The sequence below is a fragment of the Lasioglossum baleicum genome, chromosome 10 (assembly GCF_051020765.1).
Source record: "Lasioglossum baleicum chromosome 10, iyLasBale1, whole genome shotgun sequence".
Taxonomy (NCBI): Eukaryota; Metazoa; Arthropoda; class Insecta; order Hymenoptera; family Halictidae; genus Lasioglossum; species Lasioglossum baleicum.
Window position 1 is genome coordinate 2,693,181 of NC_134938.1, and position 17,618 is coordinate 2,710,798.

Below are 17,618 nucleotides of genomic sequence, written 5' to 3' on the forward strand. Positions count from 1 at the left end.
GGTTCGATCGTTTACTACCAATTATGAAGCAATTTTGCTAATTATCAAACAAAATCAACGTTTCGATCGTAGTTTGGATCGAAACAAAAAATTAGCGAAATAATTGCCTGTCGAATAATTTTATGATACAATGATAAAGGGTCTTCCATATTCTACTTGTAAAGATTAGAATTATCACTGTTAACCGCGAAATTAGTAAAATTCTAATAAGAAATAGTAAAATTGTTAATTATAAAAAGGCAGCGGTTTTGACCTTGTGGAAATATCACAGCGAATATGAAATAACGATTTGCGAATAATAATTTCAACAGACATGCAGCTTAAGTGTTCGTTCATTGTGGACACGTTTCTCTACTTCCTTGAGGACTCGAAAGCCGTAAATAATCTTCGATGGTCGACTTTGTTTTCGATCGAAGCCGAGTCTCATAAAATGGTAGGGCACGAATGTTGCCATTTCTTAATCCGATCACATCGACGGGAGTCCGCGGATTAGAAGGGCGAAGTAACGCGTGGAAGATGGGGCTCGATGGTGTGATAACATAGCCGCATTGCGGCACACAACCACCATGCCTGGAGAGCTCACAACGTTCCCCGAAGCGGACGTACAAATTCCTCCTTGCTCCCCGCACTTTCAACGCACCACCGCCGCCGTTCTCATTCGACCACTTTCGCGTCGCAATTCTATTGACACGTCATACGTTCGTTCAATGCGTTCCGCACACAGATCAACAGTCGATTGAAAAAGATCCGAGTCGACCAAAATGTCCGTTTGTTTTGTACGTGCTACGACTGTTTTAACCCCTTAACCTTAACCCTTTACGGTGCAACGCACAGTGGTCCCAATCGAAGAATTAGCTGTTCATTTGGAGCTTTTCCCAAATCTATATCACTATATAAATGTTCAGCACTTTTGATAACGATGAGATCAATTGAATTTTTTGAAAGTTGTAGTTAGAAAAAGCCTCTAAGCATGAACATTTCAATAGCACCATTTCTCACCACGAAAAACACGCTTTAATATGACATCAAAACTACATAGCATATAATAAATAATCATATTCATTTTTTTTCGCTAGTTTTAGTGCGAACACCCTGCACAGTAGCTTCTTATTGCTATAGCAAATTTATTACTGTAGTAATGTAAACATAAATAAAAGTATAGTACAATTGGCGATACATATAAGATTGCTCATAAATGCAATTTTTATAAATAAGAAGAATTCACGTACTTTCCATTGCGTAAAAAATTGCACAGAAACAAGATTGAGATTACTTTATACAGTAGAATTTGTTCCAATTGTTTGTAAATCATCAATAAGCTCGCAAGGAGAGGGCTGACGATTCATTTGTGTACTTAATATTACAGTATGATAGACAGAATGCAGTTTGAAAAGTACGAAGATCCTATTAAAGCAGTGTAATATTCACGGAGAGCATGTGGCAGTTGCAATTCGTAACAATTCGAAGGTGTTTATTAAATGTCTAGTCGACTCGTTTACGCTCATAGAATCGCCGAACCGTTTAATGAGAGTGCTAGCAACAAAGGCAAGCTTACTGCCATGCCGGTGCAAGCAATTAACGAGCGTGCTCGTAGGTTGTGTTACGCTTGCACGAAACGGGATCGAACTCAGGGAAAGGAACAAATGTATAGTCAGACGCCGAACAAATTCTCATGAACGAGTCGGTATTTCATTCATACAAAGGTGTCCCAAGGAATGTTGTACTACCTCGAAAGAGTTGAATCAAATGAATATTATTAGTATCATACTGATACGCTTGCATAATATTGAAAAGAATTCAATTCATCACAAGAAACGAATTCATCGAATCATTGTAATGTATCGCATCTCCTCTATTACTTCGTTAACGACATTCAATGATCGCATTATCGGTAATCATTCATCAACGTGGGTCGTCCGTCAGATTTCGATATTCTGCAACAATGTTCACCACAATTAGTGTTTATCTTAATTAAAATCTACTTTGTATTGTCTGCTTTAAATAATTTACGAATTTTATAGTAATGCTGGCTCTCTATAAAGCATCACTAAAAGATAATGGCCCGTTTCCTATTAAAATTAAACATACGGCGCACACATTGGAATAACACAAATGTACGTCAATGATATAAATAAAAATGGAAGATACGTTCTGTGCTCAACAGTCCGGAATTACCTGCCATTTACAAACCACGTAAATAATATTTCACATTTTGCGGCCTGCCAAATAGGTAGTTTATTGTTCGTACAATACAAAGTTATACTAATAAACACATTCATTACCGACATTTGCTAACTGTGTCTGTATTTGCAATATTTTATTACATTTTATTACCCTTTGTAAAGATATGGTCGGGTTATTTTTATGAAGTACAGTGGAGCCTCGATTATCCGAACTAATTGGGAGCAGTTTCAAAATTGCTTAGTACTACTGCTGTAATCAGAAACGTGTTAGGCCTGAAGATAGAAGAAAATGTTGCAGTGAAAAGTTGTCTCTCCAACGATTTCAATAACGAAACATACTGGCTAAAGTAATCTTTAATTGGTTTTTGAACCATCGAAGACTTTCTCATCGAGATCTTTCATTTACTGGTTCGGATAATCAAGGTTCTGCTGTGACGTAGAACAGCCAGTTTTAGTGCTCCGTAAACCCACTGTTAAATAACGATGTACATACATAATGAATTCGGTTCTCTTTACGCGAAATGGAAAATTGCGATGTCCACGAATGTGTTTAATTCGTACAACACAATTGGAATTTCACTCCTCCGCGAAGCTTCACGGAAGAAGTCGATGAGGTTGGCCGTAGCCAATCATAAAATGTTGACATCGTCAGCGAATGATCGATTATTCCGTCAGTCGTACCGAAAACAGTGCCGTTGCCCGAATGCATTCGAAACGGAATTTCCCCATTCAGTTAGTCGCCAATTAAAGAATTGCACGCTGTGTCGCCATGTTACCTGGCGCGCACACGTCATACGAAGAGAGTGTTCTTCCGAAACGACAAAACCGCGTCGCGGAGCCTCATTATAATTTTTGCACGCTACCAACGCGTAAATATACAGCCTCATTTCCACGCCTGCTAATAATTCGAACGTGGAAACTCATTCGCCGGAGCGTAATAATTAAATTCGGCGGATTGTTTGAACGCTGACTAATTAACCGCAGACCGCTGGTTAAATATTTATTTTCCGGTGGCAGCGTAGGTATGTTCCACCGAGGAAATTGATCAAACGTGAAGAAATGTTGTTTTGCGAGCCGGACACAGGATGTTTAGACGGTTTTTCTAATGTCCTGCATAAACCGTTAGTTGGAAGCATCGGTAAATAGCAGTGGAGCTATCTGGAGCTTGATCGAAAGAACAAGAACCGGTTGTGTAGTTCGCCTATCTTAATATAAACCCATTTAACAATACAAATACAGAAGGGTGGATTAACTGGTTCGTCTACAAACGAACACATTCAAAAATCCTATAAACTGGAACCTTCGCAATAACTTTCGAAAATTTTTCTCGTAAAGGAAACTGCCATAGATCGAAAGATTAAAGCCTCCTCTTTGCAACGATTCCTTAAGAATTGATGTGCAATTTTTGTTTCACTGTTTTAGACAGCGCGGAACAAGTTTCCAGAGCTTGTGATACATCATGCAAAAATATCTTACAATTAGACAAAAATGAATTATGATGTGCCAGAGTAAAATAATCAATCTTTAACAATAGTCCAGGCTTATTGTTGTACTGTTTGTTTCTACGAAATGTAGTGCTTAAATACTTTTTCGATACACTTGATCTATATTGTTAAGAGCGTACACACTTTGTGCACTGTGTATTCGTGCAATTTCGAGAAAGTACTACGAATGAAGAGAATCGGAAGCCGTTACTGAGCTTCGCATTTTTGTGTGATACAATGGAATCGCATGATCCATTACGCAATAAATGACTTCTGTTCGGAAAAGTTGATTACACGCACACTCGACGCGCCTTAATCAGCCTGCACAATGAAGGCTCTGAAATAACGAGGTAACCGAAATTGATATTCATCGAGGAACATTAATATTAATTACTTTAGCACTGACCGAACAGCTAATTATGGCCCGCGTTAACCTGATAGATGGCAGGATACTGATTTATTACCAACGCGATGACAGCATTTCGAATACACGTGGAAATAACAATGTGCTTCAAGTTTATACCATGCACCTTCAATTATTGTTTCAGATCGAGCTCTACATCGACCTCGATTCCACATCAATTGTGCTATTGTTAATTGGATCATATTTCACTGTTATTAATTGATCGAGTTAAACAAATTCATATGAATTGACAATTTTTTACTGAGTAAGTCTGAATAAAGAATTTGTTAATTTTCCCGTTGTTTTAGGAAATCATATGCGATTGGAGCTTGTTCATTGAAAAAACCTCGGACATAGCCGGAAATTCCGGCCCGATTATCCACTGCAACCTCCTTTTCAAAGCTTTCAAGACACTTTGTCAACTTTCAGAAGCATAGTGTGATGGATCCAAGATCGAATTCGGAGAGGAACGACCCTGCCGATCCATGTTCTGTCCGAACCTCCTTGCACGCTCGGTTCCTAGACAAAGAGGACGATTTGCAAAGGTGTACAGACACCTGTAAAATAAGTCTTGCCTTTTGTATCATGGAAGTATACAAAGTGAATCTCTCGAGCACTATGCAAACTGGAAGTCGTGATCGTACGATCGGCAAAAGGGCGACGAACGACAACGTTGTCTCTGGTAATAACACGGTCTCGAGTCGGCTATCGATCGTTCCTCGTCGAATTAGCTGGCAGCGTGTGCGTCCGTGTGCGTCCGTGTGCGTATCGGCTGGTACAATGGGGCGAATGTGCGCGCGTATCTTTTCGCGGATGTGCGTGTCCGATGCGTCTACGCGCGCGCGCGCTTGCGTATCGCCTCGACGCGCGTCGTCGCCTTCGTTAACGAAATCTTGCTAACGAACAGTTTGCTGCCTAATCTTGTTTGAAAATATCGGGCCCCGGCTAGGAGAGTTTGATTGTTTTCGCCGGCTGACCGTCGAATAAATTGACTCCCTTCTCGCCGGCCGGCAAATTGACCAGCCGCTCGACCGAACGTTATTCAATTTCCCACCGTCTGCTCTGGAAAATATTCGTCAAAAATTAACTGATTGCTTCTCCTATGGCTTGTTTACCGATTTCGACTGTGAACGGATGCTCGTCGCGATCGGTAAAACATCCGCTCCACAAATATTAAATACTGTTCGATGCCGGGTACACGACTTCCGTAATTTCCGCTTATCCTGAGGGATGCTCGAGGGCTACGCTCCCCGTGGAAAATCTTGACAAGCTTCAAATTACTTTCTGTAGTTTTAAAGCAATCGCTGCTAAGAACGTCTTGTCAGTTTTATAAATAGTGTTCGTTTTATAACGTGGAGGACAAGGACTTATTGTTGAAACGTTTGAATAGAACCCTGTGGAAAAGAAGTTGACAGATATTTTCGGCTACATTTTGTTCAAACGCGTTCAAGTTTTTAGTTTTCAAATCATATCTTTCCGTGATTTATAGATTAATTTGATCGTGTCACGTTTATACAGGGTTTTGTTTTCGAATGATTAACGAAAAACGTTTTGAGAAGAACGGTTAGGTACAATTTAAAACAGTGAAAAAATTAGGAGAATCCAGAAACGCCAATGAATTATTTCAACTTGCCAAAATGATTAAGGAAACAGAAAACATTTTGCTCGGATTATGAATAGGTTTTAGTGCTCGCCTGTCCGCGTACGATGTATGGTCATCTTTTAAATCATATACGATAATTGTTCATCCGTTTAGCGATGCAAACAGGAGAACGGTGTTTGCACGCGTGACACGTGCACACACTTTAGATGTACGAACGACCGTGTGCGTGTTTCCGGTATGTCGAAGCAAACTTCGATGCACAAATACATAATTTAGGGAAGCTCACACAATGGTAGTATTATTCCCATGGTCCTGCAGGTGCATTACATGTGTACTACCATTGCTATTAATTAGATCTAGCGGGAGTTCGATTATCTTCGCTTTCGAGTGTTCTGTCTGCGTCGAGGCCTCGAGGGATCGAATTAAAACGCAGTCGTGATTCGTCCATACTGACTCGTCTTATGCAATAAATTACTATGTACAACAGTGCCGACGTTGGAATTGTGTCCTAAGTAATCGTAATGGGATAGTTGTAAATAATAACGATTATGATCAAGAAGATATTTTCTAACGTTTATTTTCTTCGTGGAAAGTATCTCTGGAGCGTTTATTAATTTGCAGGAAATGTGACAGTGTACTTACGACATGGTGGTTTGATTATTTATTAATTTCCATCTAAGTGGCTCTTATCGACATGCTAATAAATTTAATGATCATGTTAGGCGTGTATGAATAATGTTTGCCTAGTATCAAATACGAATTCCTGTCGTACATTGTATTTTTGTTTTTATTGTATGCTCAACTTTTAAATGAAACTTTCAAATTAAAATATTGCACACAGAGACCGACAACATAAAATGTTCATTGAAATTCGCAGAAGTTGTATCTGCACCGAGATACCATACGTTTAGTGGAGGAAACAGAGTTTTCCTTACACGCGACTTTCTGAATATTTGCTCAGGAAAACCAGTAAACATCTATGCACTGGTAACAAGTGTGAACTGGATAAGAAGGTATGAATGTTCTCTTGAAATATTGGCTTTAGAAGGCGATATTAAAAATAGAGAGTATCAAGGCCTGGGTGGGAACAGTGTAACGCCGCTCGTGTCAGCGATTCTGTGACAGTGTGCGCGATATGTTTGCATGCGCAGTAATTAGCTACTAATTATGCGTGTGCACCAACGCGTGATCCCGTTTAACCACATCACGTAGACTTAGGCAAAGCAGGATTGGAAACGCTTCCAAAAGTGGTTAGGCCGTGAACCGGCAGGCTGCGGTAAGGTAGCAGTAATCTAATACGGAACAATCCGAGACGAAATTCAATTTCTATCGACAGTACTCGTCAATTGTGAGATAAAGTTTATCAGAAAGCGACGTTCCGTTACGGAGATGTGACGTTTATAGCGCTTAAATTCGCCCAATGCAACAACTAATTCCGCTCGAAATACAAATAAACTGTTTAGCGTTTGCAATTCAATCAAGTCAACATTAAATTTCTGGCTGCTTCTTGTGCTCGAGAATATCTAGTAAGAATTACTGTTGGAAAGTATAATGATTGCGTTAACGGGTAGAAAATAATAGCCTATTTTCCGAAGACAATGTTTTGTAGAGGAGAAGCTTCAATCTGTAAATCTACAATGGTCTTAGTCACGAGAAAATTTTTGAATGTTTTTGCAGATGTTTCAATTTGTGACATTTTGGACGAAAAAAGTATCTTCAATTTTCCAGTTGCAAAAATATTGGCGAAAGTAGAGGCTTCAAGCTTTGATAAAATGAGCTCAATTATATTGTTGTATTATCTTTTTAACGAAAGTATCACGGTTCGAACATCGACAATTTCTCGAGAATGGGAAATCTAGCGTGCTAATAGTTTTTGTAGCGACTGTACACCATTCTATTGTAATAGATGAAACTTTCGGAAATTTATTCCACCCGGAATGACCCGGCCCGGCGGACGGTGCGAACGAAAATCCGTCTCGAGTAGATTCTGCCGCGACTGTGTTAAATCACTGCTTCCATTTGTCCCATTCGCGAGCGGGTACAAGTTGCTATGAAAACGAGACTGTTTTGTAATTGAAGTTCACCAGCGCTCGGCTAGCTATGAATCACTTATACAGTCTGGAAGTATAATCAATGTACTTGTTGCACGGTCGATACGGATAATACTTTCTCTCTCTTTTTTTTTTGTCGATTGATACTCGAGGTGCCCCCAGAATGATTGATCGATGCGAGCATGCACTCGACAGTTTTTAAAAGATTCCTTCCTGCAGTAGAGAATCTTCGAGTATGTATCATACTTGACCGCACGTGTTGCGCTTGAATATTGTTTCCAGAGGTGCCGGGCGTCGATATCGATTTTATGGAGCCGGTATTTAGTCACGGTGCAGGTAAATGTATTTTCTGTTCGAGCGAATATATATTCTATTGTTTAGCGTTATTTATAAACAAACTCGACGCACGTCGTTCTCACAATTGTGTATTCCGATTCTGTAGAACATTGTGGATTTTCTGGGGCACGATGTTTTTGTTGCTTTTTCCCTGAAGAATGAAAAGCAAAATCCTAGGCACTATATCGACACAAACAGTTCGGTCGCAGTGGAAAACATAATAACAGGACCGTTCTCCAAACGTGATAACTTGCAAAACTATAAACCTTCATTTTTATTTTGCTGACAGAATTCATTCGTGCCATGTTCAAATTAACTAATTGAAGCTAATCTTTATAATTCCTTGTAGTTCGAACTATCACTTGCACACTGTGGAACGTCCTCTATAGTTATGAAATTCGTCGGAGGTCTATTCAAGAAAATTTTAGTTGAAAAAGTAACAGTGCGTGAATAGAAACTGTCGGAAATAGACCAAATGGAAAACGAATAACATTGGAATTGGAAACTCTAACCTCTATCGTTGCTTCCGCGAAAATGTTTTTCGAACGAAGCAATTTTTCAGGTCCGTGATTCGCACGGTTTATTGTGTCGCTTAATAATGGCGGTGTTATTTATTTTATCTCTCAAGCCCACTCCGTTTTACAGGACTATAAAGTTAATCGAAGTTAAAGTCGTGCAGCAGGCGTGAAAGTTAAGACACGGATGCTGCTCGTGCGGAAGGGACACTCAAATTTGTAGCGCACGTTCCTCTGGTTCATTGTTTCACGCTGATCGTTGCTGGAGCCACTCGTGCGATATTAAACTTTCCCGATCGTTTTAACGATATACCTAAGTGCCCTCTAATTTCATCCACTGATCCCCCTTTACGCCTACGTTTTACGCCATTTTTAGTTCGAACCCTCCATAAAACGTATTTCTTAGTTCATCGACAGGCAACGTCGCGCATGTTCGTCTACCTAGAAAATTGCGGGGGGAATTCTGGCTTTGAATTCCATTTCCTCACCAATATTTCGAAATTTATGTCGGAATAACTATTGATCTTTTTGCATTAGGATTTTACAGATAGATACTCGAAATGTATAAATTTCTTTTAAGTAGAAACAATTGAACATTGTATATTTTCATCATAAAGCATGCGTGGACTTTCAAATTTTCTGAAAGTTCAAAACCAGAATACCGCGGCAACTTTCGCGTTTTATTTATTGTAGCTAAACTGCGAATTTTATGCGCGCACAGCAAACTGACATTTCGTAACAATATACGTAGTACAGAACTTACTTTTGCTTCTATTGTTCTGTGAGACAAGCGTAGAAATAATAAATATTGTTGCGTAGAACTCCGTACGCTTTGTGCCGATGTGAAAAGACCACGCATGCTTTAATTCCAGGAAAATAGAAATGCTATACTAAAGTAACAACAGAATGTTTTTCAATTATTCATTAAAGACTCCGATTTTATTTCATTGCTAATGATGAATGCTTTTCATTCGACCTGACGGAACGCAGCATTCTTTTATCAATGTCGAATTGAAAATGACCGCACCATTATTTGAAATATGCTTTACATTATTAAATATGCTGATACCTAATCAGTTACTAAAATACAGAATGGAATTATTCTAGGTCGGAAGAAGTGTTTAATTCACGAGTAAAAATAGCTGGAAGTGCAAAGGGTTAATTATACGAAGAAACAACAAGTTATAAATAATTGTAGCACGATTTTACTCTTAACTGGTCACTTACTGGCACGTTTACCCTACACGACGACATACAAAGCGAGAGAAAACATTTCGGATTACGGAGGGTTGAAGGCAACCCTGTCCGCGGTGCGTCTAGCTCTGCGGGTCGTGTGTGAACGTACCTTAAAACCTGCTGAATGGGTGCTGTATTTTCACGTAAGAGTGGTGCCGGATACAGAGGGGATGGTGGCCTGGTTTCATTGAACCTGCACCGCGTACACCTCGATCGGCCGCAACCCCTCTTACCCCGGTGGTGTTCGCAGTGCAGGGAACGGGAGAGGTCGGTGGTCGGTGGGGTTGCCAGGGTGAGGCTATGCATAGCCCGCGACGTCTATATATAGGTCGTCCTTTCTATAAATAGAACTCAGACCGCCCCCACCGGTCCGCGTCGTCGGGGAGGGAAAAGAGAAAGCGAGGTAGGGGAAATGAAAACGTCAACGGGGTGGGGGCAAGAGTGCCGGTCACGGGACAAACCGAGCGGTGGTGGGGAGTGGGAGGGAGGGTGGACGAGAAGGAGGAGAAGGAGAGATGGAGAATGACGGGCTCTGCCGCCGCGCCGGGTCGACGGAGGCCGGAGGGTGCAGGGTGCTGGGAGAGACTCGCGGATACGAGACAAAGGGTGAAATACGAGGAAGAAAGGCTCGAATAAAGAAAAAAGGAACGAGATGGTAAATTTCCGGGCGAACGTGACGGACGATTCGAGAGCTCGTCGCCTGGCGAAATCTGACGGCGCGTGCACAACGGTCAGTTTCATACCGAAACCGACGAAATTGGGAAAACGTGGAATGCAACCCTTCAGCCGCGGGCGATGTCTCATCTTATTGCGTCAGCAAACTGTTTAGATGGAAGATACGTGAACGCGGAGACAAAATGACACCGATGTTTCAAACTAAAAGAACATTCTACGTAATTCGTCGACGAGATTATTTTCGTGAATTTCACTTTTTTCGAGTTTGTCAATTTTTCATACAGCTTTAATGACTTGTGTTCCTTGGTTCTATCTCACTCGCAATAAGTACACGTTTAACGCTGCAGTGCACGGGAGAACGTTTCAATTTTTTCGCCGTGCATTAAACCATTTCTAGTAAAATAAGAATTCATTGAGGATCTCCGGAGATACTTTTAAGAACATCGAAACAGCACGAATGAAATTAGCCATTACGCAGCATGGCTTGCTAAATAGCGACTCTAGGTAATCAACAATTCAATATTTTTAGAATCGAAAACTTTCGCTTTCAATGGCTGCCTGTCTATCATAAAATAATAGCCTGGGGTAATGGGTTTCCCGTATATATGTACCACGAACTTCACGAAAATTGAGCAATATTCGCTGCTTGCGTCAGCCTTTGTTTGTGCTCAGCTGTACAGTTTGTTATTCTTATTGTTTAGAATAGTTTACTGAAAATATATTATATTCTGAACAGTACAGCGATTATATTATCTTCCTGATAATCCTGATAATCAATAAATTTTACTTTCTAATAGTTGTGTTTGATCTACGGTAGTTACCAAAGCATCCGGGGGATGTTAAACAGTGTCCATACGCCATTACCTTGTGCAACCAACATTCAATATAGACCCCCACATAAAATAATTATGAAATCCAACTTTTCCAGTTGCAATTTTTTAATCCTTAGCAGTGGAATGACAACTCTGCAGCACCACTAAATATTGCTGTAAGAAGATGCTTATCAGAGAAAAGTTCGTGCGCTCTTTTAATATACAGCGTGTTCCAAAAATGTTGTACTTCCTTGATAGAAATGATTCCTGAGGTCATTTAAGGTAACATTTTCCTTCGCGAGAAGGTTCTACTATCTACATGAAACGTACTGAATAAAAATTAACAAAATATTAAGGTGTCCTGTCTTTTTGTCCCCGACTGTACCCTCTTGCTCGACGCTGCGCCGACACTAGCCTGTTTCCTCCACTGCGGATCGAATCCGCTGCGCCGCAAAATACTTTTGACTTGCTCTCGCTGCGTATTAATGGGTTTGCCACGCCGCGCCGCGCCACGTCATGCCACGCGCCGCGCGCCGACGGAAAATAAGGGCTGCGATATGCAAGAACCAGCCTCTACCCCCGCGCCACAACCCCTCCTTGCCTTCACCCCCGCTGTCCGACGATACTCGTATTAGGTTTTTAGGCTTCGCTTTGTTTCCTCGTGTTTTTTTCGGGAGCACATAGCACTTTCTATCCGGCACTGCAGCCCGTTTGAGGCAGTCTCTCTTTTCGCGTGAATACGCGTCGTCCTTTCAGTGATAATGGACTTCTTGAAAGGAACTGTACCGCGCTCGTTTGGCACCGCGAAGGTTGCGGTGACTTTTGTCTCGGACCTTTTCTTCCGACCTATGTACAACCGATGTTCCAGTATTCAGTTTTTCTCTCTTCTTTTTCCGTTTTTCAGGAGAATTTCTGTCGAGAAAATAAAGCGGTTGAAGTATTATAATGCCGCGTCGAGCTTGTCGATCTCGAATTCGCCTAATATTTTCTTGCTGTCGACGCGTCATCTTCGAAGTACCATTAAACAATTTCTTTTTAGAACCACTGTAAAAATCGATAAGTATGTACCCGGATGGATCGAGGTGTATTTTCAGTGTGTATTTTAAGTCATTTTCTTTCCAGTATAGCAAAGGTTAGAACGTTTCATCTTCGTTTTCAAGTGGAAATGAAACGGTTAAAACTACTACTACTAGGAAATTTAGTGTTGAAATATTTCCTGAAGTCATTATCTGTAGCGAAGAATTGAAAACGAGCTGTAATAAACTAACAAGTTGTACTAGCACTACTAAAAGCACGACATCGATCAATTAATAATACTGTCGCATCATTTCTCGGGTGAATGATCTTCCAAAAATTTCGGAGCAAGCTACGTTCATTTTTAATGTTTCGGCCCCTTTCATGAAAAATGTGTCGGCGAAAATAGTTGCCGCGGGTTGTCCAAAAAACCAATGATAAATTTAGGGGTGGTTTATTCTGCAAGCAGTTCACGCAGCACTTCGTGGACAGAGTCCCTTGCACTTCGGAAACTGGACTATAAATCACGATCCCCTTTTCGCAACGTGTGGACTTACGATGCGTCAAGTGCCATTGAGAATGATACCGCCGGGCTGATTTCCAAAATAGTTGGCTGACGTATCACAGCCGTGACGAAACGTCGAGTGCTCACTCAACACTAGGTTTACGGACCACTAAAAGTATTAATAGTTACATTATCTTATATAATGATTGTTATACGTATATTTCGTTATCAAAACGCTTCATAACATTTGCATTCTAAATCGTAAACTAAAGGCGACCCCCAGAATCTTTAGAGGGACATATTGTTCACTGAAATCACATTGAAAAGGAAAGTCAAAATTAGTGAATTTGACAATCGTCTTTGTTGCACGTTTATTTTTCACGCTACATCCTTTTGAATTGTCGAACCTCATTATTATTTATTCTCTTTATCGAGCAGCGAACGAAACGCTACCCAGTAACGCAAAAATTTATTCGGATCCCAAGCTTTGCAAATTTAAGTGAGCACAACGATACACAAATAACGGAAATACTGGAGACTCTCTCACAATCGGCATTGTCCAAGCCAGCCGTCGCGTAAATTCAGAATGTTGAACAGAGCGAACGACACAACACCTACACACGTATCCACAAGTTTCAAGGTGCTCGAATTCCTGCAGAATTCTCCACTCGCGCAGTTTCACGAACCCTTGCGTCAACAACTCAAATTTTCCACGGCATTCGATAAGTCGTCGGCGTGTGCTTATGTAAATGGAGCGAGATGATAGAGCCTGATAAAATTTTACTTTTTCTGGTAATCGCTTCGGTAAATTGGAAACTAGAGGTGAAGCGGCCGTTGCAGTAAGAAGGCAGAGGGTAATTTCAGTGTATTAACAGGAAGTAATTAAAAACCGTGTACTGCTCCGAACGTTCCACTAAATGGTCAATTCATTTTCGTATTTATGTTTCACGTTAAATATGAAAGGATATGCCTTTCTAACTGTTCCGACAAAAATTAAAAATCGAGGGCTGTTTTGTATGAAAGAGAGAGTGTGAATAGCGAAGAGCATAACATTTGTGCTATGTTTTGTTAATAAATTATTCAGTTTTTGAACAATTCCGGTCTACTGTTTTAATATTATTTACCAAGTTTTATTGGGATTGTTTTTGGTCCTCATGCAACTTACGTTAATCCAGACCAGTGGGCAGAGAGAGAGAGTGTGAGAGAGCGAGACACGACCATACCTGAAACAAATAAAAACAATTCTGTATTTGAAGCGAATAAACTGACTGACAAATATGGTTCATATAATTAACACGTTTAATCCTATCAAAATTGTGAATTAAATGCACAGTATTACGTATTCATATTTACTTCAAAAGTCAATTAAATACTTCGCATTTAATAATGCTGTAAAGCGAGTCCACTTGTTAATTTGTACCGTTTCTGAAGCCGATACGACGAGTAAACAACGTTTGAAGCCAGTTAAATCGATTTGGAATATTGGGAGTAAGATTGAAACTTCACAATAGCTCGCTCTGTTCGGTAAACAAGTGGAAAATTATTACTTATTACCCTGGGCACATATGTAATTATGCAATTTCTCTGCAAGTTAATGAACATTTAGCGGTCTACAAATTTCAATGCAGAACATCTTTTGAAAACTGTTTATTCTACGAAAAATTAAGGTCACCTTCAATTTTTAAAGATCAATATGTCTTCGACTTCATAATATCGTAGCTGATATCAAAACGAATCCAACGACCTACACCGTTGTACCCTTAAACTTCCGAAAGCTGTGGGACGTTCCCGGATGCGCGAAAAAGTAGGACAAATCCGGGGAAAACCCGGACGGATGGCAACTCTATTACCTTATCAACAATTGCTTCGTTTATATTTGCCCTGCCTACATCTTGTTTGTGCGACTACCCGAGAAAATGGTGGATTTATTTCAACGGCTCTGTGGAATACAAAGTCTGGTTCATATTTGAGTGACCCTGGTCGAACGATTGGCCGAGGAGTTCGCGCGGAAAAGCCGGTTTCGCGTGTCGATTGCCGTGGAGTTTTCGATTTTCGATCCGGGTGCGATCGAGTCCCACGGATCGCGTCACGCCGGCTGGGCCGGCTTCTCCTTAACCGTTTTCCTCTCAAAATAAGAATCCGCGAGATCAAACATAGACGGTCTCTCGCCTCGCAGAGATAGCAGAACGCTCGAGTGCCGTCAATAACATCGACCGTCCGAAGTGTACTTTTATCGGCACTCGACCCGAAATACCCGCTCGCGTAAATGGATGGCTCTGCTTGTATCCCAGCATTTAACGTATTGATCAACGAAGGAGCAATAAATAGAGGCACTACGGGGCACGTTGTGAGCCTGATTAAACTTCACTCTCCGTTAATGCTTTATAAATAGGCGCTGCTATTTCTCTCTCTATGTATATCTCTCTCTCTCTCTCTCTCAACCTCTTCTTCTCCTTTTCTCTCCTCTCTTCCTCTCTCATTCTCTCTCTCTCGTTGCCTCTCCTCGTTGTCTCGCTCTTTCTATCTGGTTTTTTCTCTGTCGTGCACGGTCACGAGGATCAAGGTTGTCACGTAGTCCCTCGTCGAACATCTTCTGACGTACGGTCCTTTCTTTTTCATCTGCGTCGTCCTTGCTCGTATTGCGTAGATTGTGGAGCAGACTGTCGCACTATTTTTACGGAACATCTAATTATTAACTAAACACGCGCGCGCGGCAATCGATTACGCTTTATCCGAAGCACCTGCGAATATTACGTTTAACCATTAGCACTCGAATGGTGACACTGAGGCGCCGCTAAAAATTGCTGTACCATTATATTATATTATGTCGACTATATATACGATTATAGAACTCGATAATACGATAAGAACTGACAAAAGTATTGGGAATCCTAGCGGAGACTGACTGTTCAAAATAACTTCTGTTTAGAACGTTGGGAAATATGAAATATAAACATTTGATGTTCCTCTGTCGGATCCTACAATCAATTCGTTTGAAACTCGTCGCAGCCACCGTTAATAGTTTCGCCTATCGATCGATTCCCCATTTCCTGTTCCATTCGTCAAATTCCGAAAATACCAGATTAACGGGAAGCCAAATCCGACGCAACGCCCGTTCCGTGATAACTGTTTCACGTTTTAATTAAACCATCCTTTATCGGTTATCGTGCATAAAGAATCGAGCGATGAAAAAGACGAGCAACATTCAGTGGTGAGGGGTATTCGTTAAAAGGTTGCATCAGAGCTGCCCAACGCACGCAGTTAATTGCGCTTTAAGGATCATTTGCTACTGGGCATTCGTAATTGGATTAAAATGTCCCATTTACTAAATCTTCTTTGTTATGTTCGCTCAAAAGTTCTAACAAATCGGATTTCCGCACAAAGAGAAAAGACACGTCAAAATGATTTATTACTGGCAAAAACCGTAGAAGAAAATGGCTGCTGATGAATAAAAATTCGCTTGAACGCTAACGAGGAACATTCGTGTTGTATTCAACTCCTGCAGATACGAAAGGGCAACAAGATCTTACAGTTGGTGGCAAAAATCACGGTAGTAAATTTTTTAACATGAGATTATTGGGATTGCATTCAATTATATTATTTGCGAAACAATGGTTTATTTTTCATTCAGATCGAACACAAATCAGGCTTTCATGGCTTTTGCACGCTCAATTGTGCGAGCAAGTAGTAGATCCTTTTTTTGAACCGAAGAGTTATTTGTTATTCTACGACTGTTTTTCGTTTAGGCTCGAACATTTGCGGGCTTGTCGCAAAAGTCGAGCAAGTTTTCCGAAGATGTAGTGTCGGTGGTTATGTAACGAGCCATCGGTTAAAAGTCGACCTCTCCCCGGTACTCGTCACCCTCTTCCCAACGTCCTCGGGACGAACTATAAACTTGCAAATGTCACAAGCACGTCGATACATCTTTGTCTTTTTATTCAGCCTTCGACGAGGCCTGTGAACAAGCTCTTTATAGGGGCGTGGGTTGGATCGATCGCCAAGTAAAAGTGAAAGGACGTCCCACGAGGTGCTGTGTGTATGTGTGCAGGGTTTTGTGTAATCGTGGCATCAAGCGGAGAGCATTCACTCAGAAGAAAATCTAGATTTCCCTACGAGATTCTACGTCTCGCCCTTCTCGAACAATATTCCTCGGATGACGAATACGATCGTGATACCCACGCATATTGTCACGTGGTGAAACTCGGAGAAACGCCGAGATTTCGCTAAAATTCTGCACCCCCCCCCCCCCCGCTGGAGACCAAAATAGACAAACTGTGAGGCTACGGTGTGAAAATAATTGCGAGTTTTGTTATTAAATTGTGCTATTCTTAATAATCATTTCTGGAGGATTAAATGATTCATTACTTTGTTCGATTTCAATTCTCCAGTTTCAGTTCTTACGTAAACTACTTTGAGTTGTGGAATTTTTCTGTTAAAGTGTTGGGTAATAAATCAAACAAGTGAATGAATTTAAGCGGGATGGAGAAAACTTCGGTACAAGATAAAACCGCCCACAGTATTGACGTCAGAAGAATACACTGCTAAAAGAAACTAAACTAGCCAACTAAATGAAAAATAAATAGACAATTAGACGAAGCCGTTGATAAAGACCAGAAGGTAGATGTGACGTGAAATAGAATAGAATCCAATGCTCCGAACACGACTCTGTTTCTCAGATTGACGAAGTTTTATTTTACAGATAGATCCGCTGTCTAGTTATTGGCGTTAACGAATTAACTAACGTGGATGTTCATCCAAAAACTGTAAAATTGATATATTGTAGTTATTCGGAAAAATATCA

General features: G+C 40.7%; 1 protein-coding gene across 4 annotated transcripts in view; it reads right to left on the reverse strand.

The window, feature by feature from the left end:
- Task6 (TWIK-related acid-sensitive K[+] channel 6) overlaps positions 1 to 17,618 on the reverse strand; it is a 124,642-nt gene that overhangs the window by 44,804 nt on the left and 62,220 nt on the right. For 2 of the 4 annotated variants that reach the window (XM_076431906.1, XM_076431908.1), the window contains exon 2: positions 13,983 to 14,040. The exons of 1 other annotated variant lie outside the window; for it this stretch is intronic. The gene's annotated coding sequence lies outside the window, so the exon portion shown is untranslated. One more of the 4 variants, XM_076431907.1, reaches the window with a different exon arrangement.